This window comes from Myotis daubentonii, chromosome 13, assembly GCF_963259705.1.
Source record: "Myotis daubentonii chromosome 13, mMyoDau2.1, whole genome shotgun sequence".
Lineage (NCBI taxonomy): Eukaryota > Metazoa > Chordata > Mammalia > Chiroptera > Vespertilionidae > Myotis > Myotis daubentonii.
In genome coordinates, this window is record NC_081852.1 from 59,098,169 (window position 1) to 59,113,171 (window position 15,003).

Consider the following 15,003-nt stretch of genomic DNA (forward strand, 5'->3'; position numbering starts at 1 on the left):
TTTTGACTCTCACTGCTGACCCTGTCCTGCTCTAGATGCCAACCCCTCTTCTCGGACCACTGAGTTCAGGGGCCTCTGCGTCAGGACGCAGGTCACCATTCTCTCCATTCGAGCTGAGGCTGAGCCATCACTCCTGACCAGTGACTCCCAATGTGACATCTGGGCGAGACCCAGTGGACACTCACAGGGAGCAGCATCGAGAGAGAGAGAGAGAGAGAGAGAGAGAGAGAGAGAGAGAGAGAGAGAGAGAGAGAGACCCCTGGGCCGGGCTGAGGAGGTCTCCTGGGGATGAATCCTCCTGCTGGAAGTCGAGTGCCTGGTCCCAGGGTTTCGGAAATATTTGCTCTGGGAGAGCTGACCTCACAGCTCTTGGCTGAGTGGCCCTTGGGAGGGCCTATCCCTCTGTCCCGCTGTCCTGGGGACTGTCAAGTCACATGTTCTTGGTGACAGGAACTCGGTGTGACTCATCTGCTTAGCGGTGATGGATGCCACCAAAACAAACATCTGGATTTCACTATAAGTGGTTTCCATGGCGATGCATTCATCCCAGCAGGCAGCCTCCCTTTGCTGAGAGGGCTGGGCCTCCTTGAGAGACTGGTGGTGGGGAGGGGGTCTCTGCTTGGGTCCGAAAAGCAGAGCGAATGGAGGAACTGATGTTCTCCAAAATCGCTCTGAGGGCCAGCACTGTCCTCATGATGAGAGCCGAGCTCATCCCGCACCTTCTGGGACATGCAAAGTCCCGCTGGGGGTGCGGGCCAGGTGGGGAAGGCCCTGCTCATGGGGAGGGCACTGGCCCTGGGAAAAGAGACAGTAAGATGAGTGTGGTTAAGGCATGGTGGGACAGGAGCAAGACTGGGCAAAGGGCCATCCATTCTGAAGGGGAGGAGCAGGCAGGTAGGGCTCCCTGGAGGAGGCACCTTGAAGGGTAAGTAGGATCCACAGAGTAGGGAGAGTCTGTGAGGTGGCCGGACAGGGAGCAGATGGGGCTGGTGTTTGCAGAGGGACTCAGGTGTGAGCGATGACATGGCAGAGAGGCTCAGGCCAGCCCGCTGCACACCTCAAAGGCCAGTGGGAGGGAATTTCCTCAGGTGCAACAGGCAGCTGCCCACGGTCTCAGGCAGAGGAGCGGCTGGGAGGGAGCGAGGCCCCAGGGACACAGGACAGGCTGGGTGAGGGTGGTGCGGGGCTCGGACTGAGCAGGCCCAGCTTCAGCCACTGGGGTGTCGGGCCAACAGGGAGCCTCTGAGATTCCAGCAGTCCCTGCCCCTCCCCGGAAGGAACCAGACTCCAGGCCTCTGCAGCCAGACCACCACCAGTAGCTCTCCAGCCCCCGGGGTCCTGCCGTTGGCTGACCCAAGCCCAGACGCCCCCCACCTGGCCACAGACACCCAGAGAGGTAGGTCCTCTGCTGTTTGGGCAGGTGCCGTGCAGATGGAGCCGTGTGTCCCACAAAGCCGGAAGTGTGACTGTTGGTCCTTTCCAGGAGGTGTGTGCCCTGGCGGGATCCGTCACCCTTCCCTGCTCACTGGGCTCCGGAGCAGGTGCTGAGCGGGCCTGCCGGAGGCCAGGACCCCAGGTCCAGGACAGGGCGTGACTTGCCCCAGGCTGCACGCCAGTGAGGGCGGGAGGGTCTAGAACTCGGGTTTCTGCCTCTGCTCCAGGACCCCACCCACAGCTGCTGGTCCTTTTGCTCGTGGGTCCAAACAGACCGGGGCCGATTATCTCACTGCTCTGGGTGGTTTAAATGTCCTTTGGCAAATGCAGCTTACTAGTAATCAAATAAGTTCCTCACTATTCCTGATTCAGCAAGCGTCTGTTGAGGGCACATGTGGTGGGTGGTGGGCTAGTCATGGCTCAGTGTGGATGCACCGGAGTCGCTGCTCAGACCCCCCTGGTAGGGCCCCTGGCCGGCCTCCTGGCCCCTGTTCCCAGCTGCGGGCCCCAGGGGCCGCGGGACCGACCGACCGAGTGCAGCCGGCAGGAGCTGGAGCGGGTCCTAGGCCTGAGGGGGGCGGTCACGCCTTCTCTGCACAAGAACTGGCATCACCACCAATAAACAAATGTGTTCACTGGGTTTGGTTTGAAGCGGATGAGAAGGCACCAAAGGTTCTGCCGTCATTAAAAACCAGCCGTGTGGCCGCAGCTCCATCAGCAAGAAATTCCCGTTTCCGGATGCAGCCCCACCTGGCTCCAGAGGGAAGGCTGCTGCCGTAAGTTAATTAGGAGAATAAATCGCCTGGAAACCCGGAGCCTCTGAGAACAGGGAAATGGACCCCGGCTCAGGCCCGCATGGACAGCGCCACGCGGAGGGGCCGTGTGGAGGAGCCGCAAGGACAGCCGCCTGACGTCTCTCCCAGGACCCGTGGGCACAAACAACGGGCACAGTCCTGCCGTGATGGAGACGGTCCGATGACTGGGACAGTCCCGCTATGCCGTGGAGGGGCTGGCAGTATCTCAAGGGGAAAACGATTTGGTTCCCATCCAAAGCCTGCATCTCAGGGACGATGTCACTCAGTTTGCCCTCGGTGCTGGAGGCAGCAAACCCGAGGCCACGATTGAGTGGGAGCTGTGTCTGACCCGGTCCCGTGTCTGTGCCTCCAGGGCTCACAATGCAGAATGGATGCATCTTTCCCAGTGACATGCGAGAGAACGCGATGTCCTGTGCACCCAGAACCAGTGAGCCTGCTCCCCACCAGGGCCACGGAGCCATGGCACCCACGCCAGGGGCATTTCGGTGGAGTCTGTGGGGCCACCCTGCCCTCCCGCCACCTTCCAGGGGCACGGTCGTCAGAGGTCCAGCCTTTCATGGTGGAGGTCCTTAAAGGACCGGGCAGCCCTCCTCCATCCCCGCACCCCACAGCGACCATCCCTACACACCCCAGTTCATCAAATCTGTTCTTCAGGGACGAAGACCAGGCTTAGACCGTCTTCCTTGTCCACCCGTAAGCCACAGCCGCCGGTCAGTAGAGATGGTGCTTTCTGGGTGGATCCTGTGCGCTGATGAGCACTGAGTGTCCAAGACGGAGGGCCGTGAGCTGGGACCACTCACTGGGCCACGCTCGCCTACCACTGGGGCCATTAGAGAGAGGCCATTCACAGCACACAGTGATCTCAGTCAGGAGCCTGTCCTGTCCTCCCTGCCTGGTGGAGGCTGACAAGAGGGTTTCTGCCAAGGCTCTCAGACTGCGGGAATGCACCGCTGAGTGGAGATTCTGAGACCTGAACGCTCCAGGCCAGGTGGAACCCGGGGAACTATCTCCTGGGTGGGGGACACCTGAGGGACACCCGAGGACACACAGGGGACACCTGGAGGGAGGCACCTGGAGGGGATGCCTGGGGGCCACCTGGAGGGCCACTTGGAGGGCCACCTGGAGAGGACCTGGGGGGACACATGGAGGAGATCTGGAGGGACACTCCTGGGGTGGCCTGCTGCTCCCCAAGAACTGCCCAATTCTGCCAGCGGGCTCTGGCCAGACCCTTCTGAATTGATGCCCAGAGGAGAAACCACCTCTGTGCGTTTGACACAGAAGAACATCCTTGGATCTCCATGGAAACGTGTCTCCTTGGTCCAACCGCTTGGCTTCTGAGCGGGTCGCAGGCGAACTGGGCTGGCGTTACCCATCCGTGGGCTCAGATCCTTGGTCTTGACTGCGTTGCTGCAACCCCATTAGTCTGGGTATTGAACACTAATACACAGTGAAGTTAAAAAAAATTAGTTTCAAGTTTCCTTCCTTGATTTGGACTTAATTTGCTATAACCATTTTCACTTGATGATGCTGTTTCTTCATTAAAAAAAAAAAAGGACCAAACCCAAAAGAAAAAGGCAAATTTTGACATGACACATTCGTGAAGAGGCCAATGCATCCCAGTGGTGGGAGGCAGGGCCGCTGGGGGATGCCGGCTGGCAGTGGCATTGTGCCTGCTGGGGCGACTGTCGCTCAGTCGCTGTTGTGGGAGGTCTCGGCACAGTCCTGTGTGTGCATCAATGGCAAATTCAATTAGCGCACACTGAAGTAGCATTTAACTGCTCGCACGCTTCTGAAGCCGGCTCCCTGCTGGGCGATCAGCATCAGATGAAGCCAGCTCCCTCCCGGGGGTCTAGGACCACCGGGCAGAGGGCCAGGCGGTGCCAGGAACAGAGGGTCGTGGTGTTTCCCAGACGCATCCGTGAGCTCCGGGCAAACCCGTCCATCACCCTCTGAGTACATGGATGCGGTGGTGACTCAGCCTGTTGGGCACCTCTTGCCTGATGGCAGACTGTGTCCCTGGGGAGACCACGTGTGGGGATGGGGACGGTGCCCCCTGCTCCTGCAGTTTTCCCATAAAACACGGGGCTTTCCCAGCCTCGCCAGTAGTGGAGCCAGGGCTCTGTGATCCCAGGAAGCCAAGCCCTCCAGGCACATTCTCTGCAACACCTTCTCCCTGGATGGAGGAGAGACCCTCTGCTCGAGGGAGGGCGGCCCCTCATCACTCCCCCGCCTGCTCAGTCTGTCTCAAGGTCCACGTCCCCTTCCCTTTGTAAGGACACTGTCATTGGGTGCAGGGCCCACCTGGACGACCCAGGTGACCGCACCTGAAGACGTTTAACATGCACCTGTCAGAGACCCTTGTTCGAAGTCCAGACTCGCAGGTTTTGGGTTAAGACATGGACATGTTGTCTTGGGGCCATGACAGTCTTCGGTCCCAGAGACCCACCACTCAGACTGTCACAGGAGGGAGACGGAGGCAGGGTGAGGCGAGGGAGCAGGTGACGTGTGGCAGCAGTGGGGCAGGACCACAGCCCCTACGTCCTTCGCCTGTCCAACCAGCAGGACCAGGGCCAGGCTGGGGGACGTGATGGCATTTCTTTCCGAGTCTCTCTGGGGCCACAGCCCGGGGGACTCCAAGGAAGTGAGCGAGGTCAAGGCTAAGAGAGAGAGGCCCAGTGAGCGTGAGCTTCGCCGTCAGCGGCGTGCAGGCCGTGGGCCTCCAGGAGGCAGCGGCCAGCTGTGTCCAGGGCTGACCTTCCAGGCCTGGGAGTTTCCTGAGAGTCGCAGCTGCGGTTAAGTGAGAGGATGCTTGTCCTTCGTGGCTTCCTTCCTCTGACAGCCTGCTGCAGATTTTCTTTCAGGTCAGTGTCATGCTATAATTAACATGGATGCTGAAAATTTAATTAAGATCCATGTTTCATGGATACAAGCAGCCTTTTCACACTCTGGGGCAGCTGATGTGCAGGGATGGCTCAGAGGAGGTTTGAGACATGGTCCACTGGGCAGGGAAGTCTCCACTGAGCTTCTAACGAAGGTCCAGACTTTCTGGGTGACCCAGACGAGGCTCAGTTCCATCTCCTGCCCTCCTTGTGCCCCTGCCCAGGGCAGCTGTCACTATTGTCCCCAAGGAAGCCAGGAAGGCTGCCTGGGGTGCCGGCCCTGCCTGGCTGGCTGCTGCTGAGCTTCCCCAGGGACCTCCCCCCGCCCCACACCCCGGCACATCCGCGGCTCCAAATCCAGGGGCCAATCAGTGGCTTGGGACACCTCGCCATCACCCACCATGTCATGGGCACTTACTCCTCTCCACCCCTGAGGGGAGGAAAGCCTCTGCCGATCACTAGCTCTGCCTTGCAGCCCCAACCCCCCTGACCCGGGTGGCTCTTGAACACCAGCGGCTGCAGGAAGACACTTCATCTAAATGTCGATGTGAAAACTGGGGTGACCGTGACATGGCAATGACGCCCCAGCTGAGAGGGGCTCCACCTGGAGCTCCAGGCACAGGGCTGCCAGACAGGCCCCCCCCCCCCCCAGTATCACCGACATGGTGATGTGCAGTCCTGTGGTGGGACCTGTAGCACCCCCTCTTGGTGCTCATGGCTGAGCCTGTCTGTGGGGACGGGGGGACCCACATTCCTGGTCACTGAGACAGGCAGGGAACAGGCATGGGTCCCAGCGTCGGAACACGCAGTGTGCCTGGAACCCCAGGGCCCCGCCCCACCCCCGGAATGGCGAGGTTCAATATTTCTGGCATAATTCACTTGGTGACGTCTCCACTATTTATTTGGAATTTAACTTGAACCTGACGATTTGAGATTTTTCTTGGGAAAAGAAAATGCTCCTTCTTAGTTCAAGTTACTTCAGGGTTTTTCTGCCAACGTTCCCAATTTTGGAGTGGGCTGTACAGATTAAAGCCTGTGACGTAACATCTTTTAATACTAAATATAACTGCAAATGGAAGGTTTATTATAAAAGGTTTTCCTAAAATACTCCGAAACTGCATTTACTTGAGACTAAATTGATTAAAAATTTATTAGCTTTTATTTGAAACTCATTTTAAATCTCTCTTAGATTGGGAGAAAGATTCTCCTTCCTCATCTACATATGTTTTTAACATTAATGTGTTTCCTCAAATAGTAAGTTTACTCTAGAAAACAAGACTGTTTAGTCTTTTAAAAAATTTATATCTTAGGTACCTTTTAAAACCTCCTTCTTGGACATTGGTTCTTCCTGCCAACCTCAGGGTTTGATGAGTTAACATATTCTCTTTCTGCCCATTGAGTGGCTGCCACTGAGCCGCCATGAATGTCTGGCCTGTGAATCTCTTACAAACGTCATCATCTCATTTGAGCTGAAAAAAAACAACCCCTGGGAAGGGGCAGGCAGAGGGCAGCTGTTCTCAATGGCCTCCCCGTAGGAGGAGAAAGGGGCTAGGACTGCCCAGGGCCACATCCTCTCCACCCAGGGCACCCAGGCCCATGGGTGCGCCTGCAGCCCAGGACTAACTGTGGGCCGTTCTCTCGGCTTTTAGTTGGTTGTCTCATTCCATGGTATATATAGATATTTTTTAACAGTAAAGGCTTAATTGTTTTTTGTAAAACATGATACATGCTCCTTATTAAGAAAATTTCAAGCTATACCACCAAGAAAGTAAAAATCTTATCCAAAATCTAACCACTCAGTGCACGTACCTCTTTGCACATATTTATAGCTAGAAAGAAATAAATCATTTTTGAGAATTGGGGTAATATATACATAGTGTTTTAATAAAATGTCCATAATTAATTTTACTTGAAATCAACTTAAGAAGAGTTGGTTGAAATGAACCTGATGGAACAGACCATTAAGTAAACATTCCTTTCTGTGAGAGGTGTTTGCCAGGTCCCCGACCGCCAGCACCTGGGCTCCCCATGGAACCTGGGGAGTGACCCCAGGGCCGCCGAGACCTGACATCAGTGGCTGGTGCAGTTGGCATTGGAGGTGCTGAAAGCTCCCCAGACTGCAGCTGGCCTGGCAGGAGGATTCCTCTGGGGATACACTTGGGAGGAGACAGATGCTGGGAGCAGAGCACCACACGGTGGGCACAGCTGACCAGGTCTCCTGTCATGCCCATCCATGGGGATGTGGCTGGGTGACCAGCCCGTAGGGCTGCATCTCTGGGCAAACCTGGGGTCCAGCCTGCCTGTCCCTATTCTTGGGCCCTGGGGCTGTCGGAGGTGAGGGGTGGCAAGCAGTAAAAGTGCCGAGTGGGGGTTGAGTATGAGGCTCCAGGCCACCACTGGTCAGGTTGATGGTCAGAAGGTGCTGTAACCACAGGCCTCCTGCTCTCTGCACTCCCACAGGCATTGCTGTGGTTCTCAGGTGGACATGGCCCTTTCCTCCCCTGGCCCATGAGCACCAGGCCCGGTCAGGGCCCGTGGTAACCCCAGATCTTCTCCCACTGGAGCTGCCAGAGGCCAGACTGGCTCCTCCCCCGGCAATGACGAAGGGAAGGGTGAATGAATGAGGGCGAAGAGGAATGAGGCTGGGTAGGAAGGCCAAGGTCTGAGAGTGGACAGTCAACCGCAGGGGCTGGGCCACCGGGAGAGAGGGGGAGGCTGCTGTGCTTCCTGGGGAGCCTCTCACTGGGGAGCACCCCTCCAAGTCTTCTGCAGCCTGGGAGGCCCTCCATTCCCAGCAAACATGTGAGGAAGAAAACTCCCCTTCCTCCCTAGCCAGCCTCACCGGGCACGGTGGAGAGCAGGACGCAGGCTCCGCGGGATGAATAACGGCGGCCTTTACACCAGCAGCACGTGTACATCCCGCCTGCGTCCTCCCGGGAAGACTGCGTTTACCCTCCTGCACCCTCAGCAAGCAGATGCCAGGGACATGGACAGCGTGCTCAGCCAGTGCTCAGGGGCACAGCTTGAAGGCGGGCGAGGCCAGAGGAACAAGCCTGGAGCCAGGTGACCCCACGTGGGGACACTGGCTGTTAATCTCACCCAGCTCTTCCCAACAGGCTGTAGCTGGGCCAGCCTCCCGCCTCCCTTGCACAGCCAGCGGCTGCTGTCTACCCACCTATGGCCATGAGATCAGGCCTCCAAGGCCGCCTACAGCAGACCGGCCTGCAGGTGGGTCCTCACAGGCGAGCCCCGGGGCTGGCTTCCCGGGAGATATCTCTGTAACTCTCAACGCCTTCAAATGCTGGAAGAACCAGTGGGCTTTGATATATGTTTCAAAAATAAGACAGCGTGGACTCTATGAGGCATGATCAATAAAGAGCAGGCACCCTCCGGTCCTTTGCTTGTCGCACAATGACAGGACGCCCTTGGCTTCTGTTTAGAAAGTGCAGGGACTTTTAACAAGCCTTGTGTTAGAGAAGCGAAACGGGTTTACTGGCCGGGCCCCAGGGTTCCTGGGGCTTCTGAGCGAGAGCGTCATGTTGCCCTGACGCCTGCTCAGCCACTGTGCTTTTAGAGTTTTATTTTTAACCGGCACATCCGGCCTATGATTGGGGCCAGGACAAGGGAGACATCTTGGTGTTGAAATGACAGGTTTCAAAGTCTGGCTGTCAGCTGCCTTCTTGAGCGTTGCCAGGACCTGCCCAGTGCTGAGAGCCATGCCTTGTGGGCCGAGGGGCACGGCTCTCCAAGCCCAGCCTTTACAGACACGAGGGCCTGGGGTGGGGCAGTGGTGATCGGCCTCACGCTGGACTGACTGGTACATTGGAGGATGCTTGTCTTGAGGGCAGTGAGGCCAGGGTGACCACACTGCCTCTTTATGTGGCTCTTCCCAAAGGTAGGATCGCTGAGAGCTGCCTGGTTCCAGGACTCGCACCCTTGGGCCAACCAGATCACGCTGGGCTGCAAGGGTCCTGGGCAAGGCTTCCAGGAGTCAGAGGGTTAGCCTAGAACCATAGAAAACCTCCCTGTCTTGTCCATCACTACCCTAAATTTTGCAGAAACGAGGAGCTGGATGTGTGAGTCCCTGTGGTCCAAGCAGGCGGGACTGTGATGGTCAAGCCCTTGTCACCCCAGAGTCCCGTGCTGGAGCCTATGCCCAGCAGCCCTGGTGCAGGGCGGACGGCACCAGTGACCGAGGTTCCCCCCCGCCAAGTGTCACTCTGGAATTCCTCAGACTGGGTATCACAGCAAGAGTTCAGGTAAAAATACTGCAGACAGATAGACTGACGTCCCTACGCCCCCAATTAGGGCAGTGAGCTCTACTGGGCTGGCTTCCTTTTAGGGTCCCCCAGCTGGTTTCATCATCAAATGGAAAACCTGTGAGCTACACTATTGCCAAGAACACTGTGGAGGCAGGAGGGAGCGGCCGACAGAGGAGACCAGGAGGGATGGGACCCTGAGCCCTGCCAGCATCGAGTTGGGGGCCGGGCAGGTGCCGGGTGGCGTGAAGGATAAGAAGGGCGCGTCTAAGCAGAGTGGCAGCCTCCTTGTCTATTTTTAGCTCTTTCCTGCTATCTCAATGGAGTGCCTTGATTGCAGAGAATCCGGTACGATCGGCAGCGGGGCTCCTTGACCTCTCGCTGATGAGATTACCATGCAAGTCAGTCGCAGGCATCTTGTCAGCAGTAAGTTGCAGGGACACGTGGCTTCTCCTGCCCAGGACTCCTCCTGGGACCCGGCTTCTGCATGATGCCCAGTGTCCAGTCATGGGTGGGAATGTGTTTGCTTTCAGAACCTCTCAAACCAGCCATTCTAGAATGTTCCCTCCAACCAGTCTATGCGGCTCTGAGTCCTGGCCACTGGCCACTGCCCAGGACCCCAGGTTATCGTGGGAACCATGGGCTTTGCACAACCAATTTTTAAGTCTCTTATTCCGCATGTTCTGAGAAACACTCATGTGGACTGTAGGTACCTTCCTCCCTGCCTGGGAGCCCCTTGGTCACCTGCCCATTGTGTCCATTCCTGCCTTGGTGTGTGTGTGTGTGTGTGGGGGGGTCACCTGCCTATATAAACTTGCACAGCCCTGCTAGTAAGATGCACTGTTTTAATTAACTAGAATACGTCCTGCTTGGGTTTTCGGTAAATATTTTATTAGTGTTAATACTGAGAGCCCTTCGCGCCGAGGGCTCCCTTCCCCGGGGAGCATTAGTGAAGTACCTCCATGGAGCTCGCTCATCCGGAGACAACGTCACGGCTTCGCCCTCCGCCTGCACGGCTGTTACATCTGGTCTGAGGGACCTTAGGAAAAACTACAACAGCAGGAAGAAAATCTGCCAAGGACCTGCTTGCAGCCGGTCACCCTTAGTCCTTACAGACATGGGGGTGAGGTCTTGGCCACAACAGACACGCCCAGACCTCCATTAGGCCCAGCTGCAGGGCATGACTTCCTCATGCACTGAGGACCCGGGCCATGTGGGCCCCGGCCATGCAGATGTCATGAGCAGCGTCCTCACAGCAGGCGGGGCCTGGGTACGCTGTGGAGCCTGTTATGGGCTCTCCCCATCCTTGTGGGGCCTGGAGGGCCAACTCAAAGAGCACGGGCTCCACTGTAGGCTCTGTCCCACTTGCCTGGACCTCTGGGTCCATCCACTAACCCCCTTGCCCATCGGGGGCTGCTGCCGAGCCTCTTCAGAGGGTCAGCTCGCAGTTCTGTCCTGCTGACCCTCCACCCCAGTGACTCAGGACCAGCCAGGCCAGCTGGTGCAGCTTGAGCTCTGAGCCTCCCCTTTGTCATCCTTGTGGCCTCATACCTGGCAAATCTCGCTCCCCCTCTGGACAGGCCGCCTGGCACTGTGGTCATCAGACCTCAGAGTGATGGCCTGATGATGGCCAGGAGGGACCTGCATCCTCTGGGGTGGATGGCGGGGATCTGGCGTGTGTTCCAACGTTCACAGGCCCCCCGGTTACCTCTGCCTGCTGGGCCTCCCGGTAACGGCGATGTGGGTGGGCCTGGGGCAAATCCCGCTCACCACTGGAGGGTGCTGTGGAGCCCGGCCTGGCCCTGCCCACGCACACCAATCAGCTTCCCAGAGGCAGCCTGGCTCACGTCCACGCGGTGCCTGCCGTGGCCGCTTCCTCTCATTTTCCTGAACTTCCTGCACCGCCGCACTGTTTGTCCCTCCAGGAACAGAGGACGGGCAAGGTCACGACCCTTTCAGATGTCCCTGCCGTGACACTGCACGGAGATCAGCACCAGACCTCCGCGGGGCCGCTCTGTCCCCCGTCACCCTGGGACCCTCGCGTCGTGGGGCCCTTGAGGAGGAGGCACTGAGAACCTTCTGGGCTTCCCCAAGAACCCTGGTCGGAAAAGCACCCCCGGGCGACGGCTCTGCCAACAGCAGCATTAAATACACGGTGTATAACCATGGCAGACGAGCTCTACAAGTTCACGTTTATGTTGCTGTCAGTGCCAGCCTGGAACTTACAGCGTCTTAAGCCGCTGCGGGAGCGCTGGCTTCACAGGAACCCGAGCAGCGGTGCTTGCTCCGGCCTCTCACCGGTCCCGGTCCCGGGGCTGTGACGGGCCACACGCTGGGACCGGGCTGGCAGGTGGCCTCCTCCGCCAGGAGGACCCCTTCCCGGCCTCCTTCACACCTTTGCACTCAGTTTACAGCATCCCCCGCACCTTCCCAGCATCCCCCGCACCTTCCCAGCATCCCCCGCACCTTCCCAGCATCCCCCGCACCTTCTCAGCATCTTCCGTACCTTCCCAGCGTCCTCTGTACCTTCCCAGCAACCCCTGTATTTTCCCAGCATCCCCCGCACCTTCCCAGCATCCCCTGCACCTTCCCAGCATCCTCCCCACCTTCCCGGCATCCACCGCACGTCCCTAAGCTGCCGATTCTCTGAGAATACAACAGCTCGGTCTCACCGATGTCACGTCACCGGATACTCCGCACGTGCCGCGCCGCGGAGGAAGGTGTGGACAGCAGGTGAGCACCCCCCCCCCCGCCCTTTGTGGCATCCCCTCCCGCCCCCGAGGGAGCTGAGACTGACCTGCCCTGGCCGCCTCCGCGTCTTCGCTCGTTGTGTTTTCCCTGTGCACAGGGACGCGTCCTCCCCAACTCTATCGGGTCTGTGTGACCACGGTGACTGGAGCCGGGCCGGTCCTGACCTCAGCGTCCATGGCTCTCTGGGAGCTCATCAGGCTGTGAGTTAGGTGTTGAGGGTGCACCGTGGGCGAGAAGCCCGTGCAGCTGGGGCAGGATGGATGTGGCTGCAGGGCAGCTGTTCCGATCCTATCCCCCCCCAGATCTGCCACATGCACACGCAGACATGAGGAAGCAGTGATTTGCTGCCTGATCTTGGGGCCTGTGGTCTGCTGGGGGGGGTGGGGGCAGCCTGCAGGGAATGTAAGGGTGAGGTCTTCGTGTCCCAACCATCAGAGCTCTGTGAGCGGACAGAGGTCCTCTCCACCTGGCCACAGTGTTAACCGACCTCTGCGGGACTCTGCCCTGAGGTCCCAGAACACCAAACCCTAAGGTGACCATGGTACCTGCTGCTTTAGGTCTGTGGTTCATGGAGGTGATACCCCAACCTGGCACCAAAGTCACAAGTGGACAGGGACAGCCATGTCAGCAATGGAGGGGAGACATAGGCCTTTGGCTTGGAAAGTGATGGATTCTTTTCAGGAGTCTTTACACAACGTTTCCAAGTCAGGGATGTCTGGGTGTTCTCTTCAAATTGTTGTAGGCAGCCTGGCATGGGCTGCTGTTCCCTTTGCCTTTCAGCCCTCAGCCTGAGGCCCAGGGAGTGAGGACCCCACCCCAGACCCACCCCAGAAAGCGTGACTGGAGGAGCAGGGGTGTCATTTGGACTAAAGCCTTGAGTCCAAGCACTGGTGTCCAGGAGGCAGGCTCCCCGGACCCACATGGACCTCCTAGTGCGGAGCTCACAGCAGGAGCTGCTGGTCTCAGGTGAACTTGGCCTTTGGTTAACCCACATGCTCTGAGGTCTGGTGAGTTCTACAGGGGCCAGAGGGTGGGACGGCCACCACTCAATTTGAAACCCACAGTCATAATTGGGACACTTTATTCCTTCAAATCCACAGGCATGCTGACCAGAGCTCCCATAGAGAATGGCATGCTGGACTGGCCAGCCTCCTCCTAAATCGTGCTCCCTATTCACAGATGTGCAGGACGGCCGCACACCGCCTGCTGGGCTTGTTTCTTGTTTTGGAGGCAGGCGGGAGATCTGTTTCAGAGCTTTCCGAAGCTTGTCTCGGCATGTTTACGTTGGAATCCCTCTAACAAAGAACCTAGAGGGGATTTCATGGGGATTTTCACTGTAAGACTCCATCCTGGATGCGTGCCAGGCTGTGGTTCTCAGACGTGTGCCTTCCCGGTGTCTCTTCACGCACAGCCCAGGCACCCATGGGGCTCTGGGTGGGCAAGGACAAGGCCCAGCTGGCTTCATCAGATGGCAGGTCCTGGGCACGGCATGCATATGTGTGAGTGTGTACAGGCGTGTGTGTGCATGTGTGTGAGTGTGCTATGCGGGGTGGACGCAGCTGCCTGCAAAGGTGCTGGATCAACAGACACAAGTGACACTATGAAGCCCCTTTTACTCTGTGAAGCAAAAGGCCAGGGTGTTGGGAGACATATTTCCTGATCTCTGATTAGTTACCTAAAGTCCAGGTGAGATTCCTTGTTTAGGGAGGAAACGGCTAACATCGTGCCCTGGTCACGCCACATGGCCAGGATGGCGAGCATCCTGCTGGCATCAACTCCACTGCCCAGGACGAACTCTGTCTTGGCCTAAGGCTCGAGGCAGAGACACTGGACTTGTCCTAAAACCAAAGCTTCCGGCTAGTTTTGACCCTGGTCTGGACGGAGACAAAATGGAGGGACTTTAAGAGCTTCTCTATTTTATTTTGAGGCTGTTTGGCAAATTGAAACACTGTGTTATACAAGTCAGGATTGCTCAGCTGTTCTTCGTGAGGACCACCCCACTGGCACTCACCCAGATCATCTGATTATTTAGGACCATCAGGTCCCAAAGTGCCCTTGCTAGAGACATCAGAAACCCAGGGACCAAGCCCGGAGGACACAGGCCACCATGAGGCTAAAATTGTGGGCATCATAGCTGTGGATCCTGAGACCAGAGGCAGGGGTTCTCTGGGTGGGGGATCTGCAAGAGAACCTGGGAAGAACACGAGAGGACCTGCAGAACTAACCAGCGAGTCCCGCTGTATGGGATGCAAAGAGCTTGAGCAACACTGAGGTCGGAGGACGACCTGGTTTTGGAGCTTCCCACAAAGTGGCATCAGGACACTGGTTCTGGCAAAGGACAGATGCAAATGTCAATGGAGCAGAGTCGAGAGTCCAGAAATAAACCCTCACATGGTCAACTGGTTCTCAGCAAAGGATGGTCATCTCAACACATGACGCTGGGACAATGGGACATCCATGTGCATGAAGAGGAATTTATTTATTTATTTATAGTTATTATTACTTTTAAACCTCACCCGAGGATATTGTTAGAGAGAGTGGAAGAGAGAGGGAAAGACAGTGAGAAATACTGATGTGGGAGAAACACATCGATTGATTGCTTCCTGCACGCGCCTCAACCAGGGCCCTGGCCGGGGTGGAGTCTGCAACTGAGATACATGCCCTTGACTGGAATCAAACCTGGGACCCTGTGGTCCACAGGCCGGCACTCTATCACTGAGCCAAACCAGCGAGGGCGTGTATAAAAAGATGAATTCAATGAAAATGGATCAGAGACCTAAATGAAAGAACTAAAATGATGCATAAAGATCCTTTCTCCTTCAGGCTCATTCTCTTCAAAGTAATTAACACCAAATTTAGCCCGCA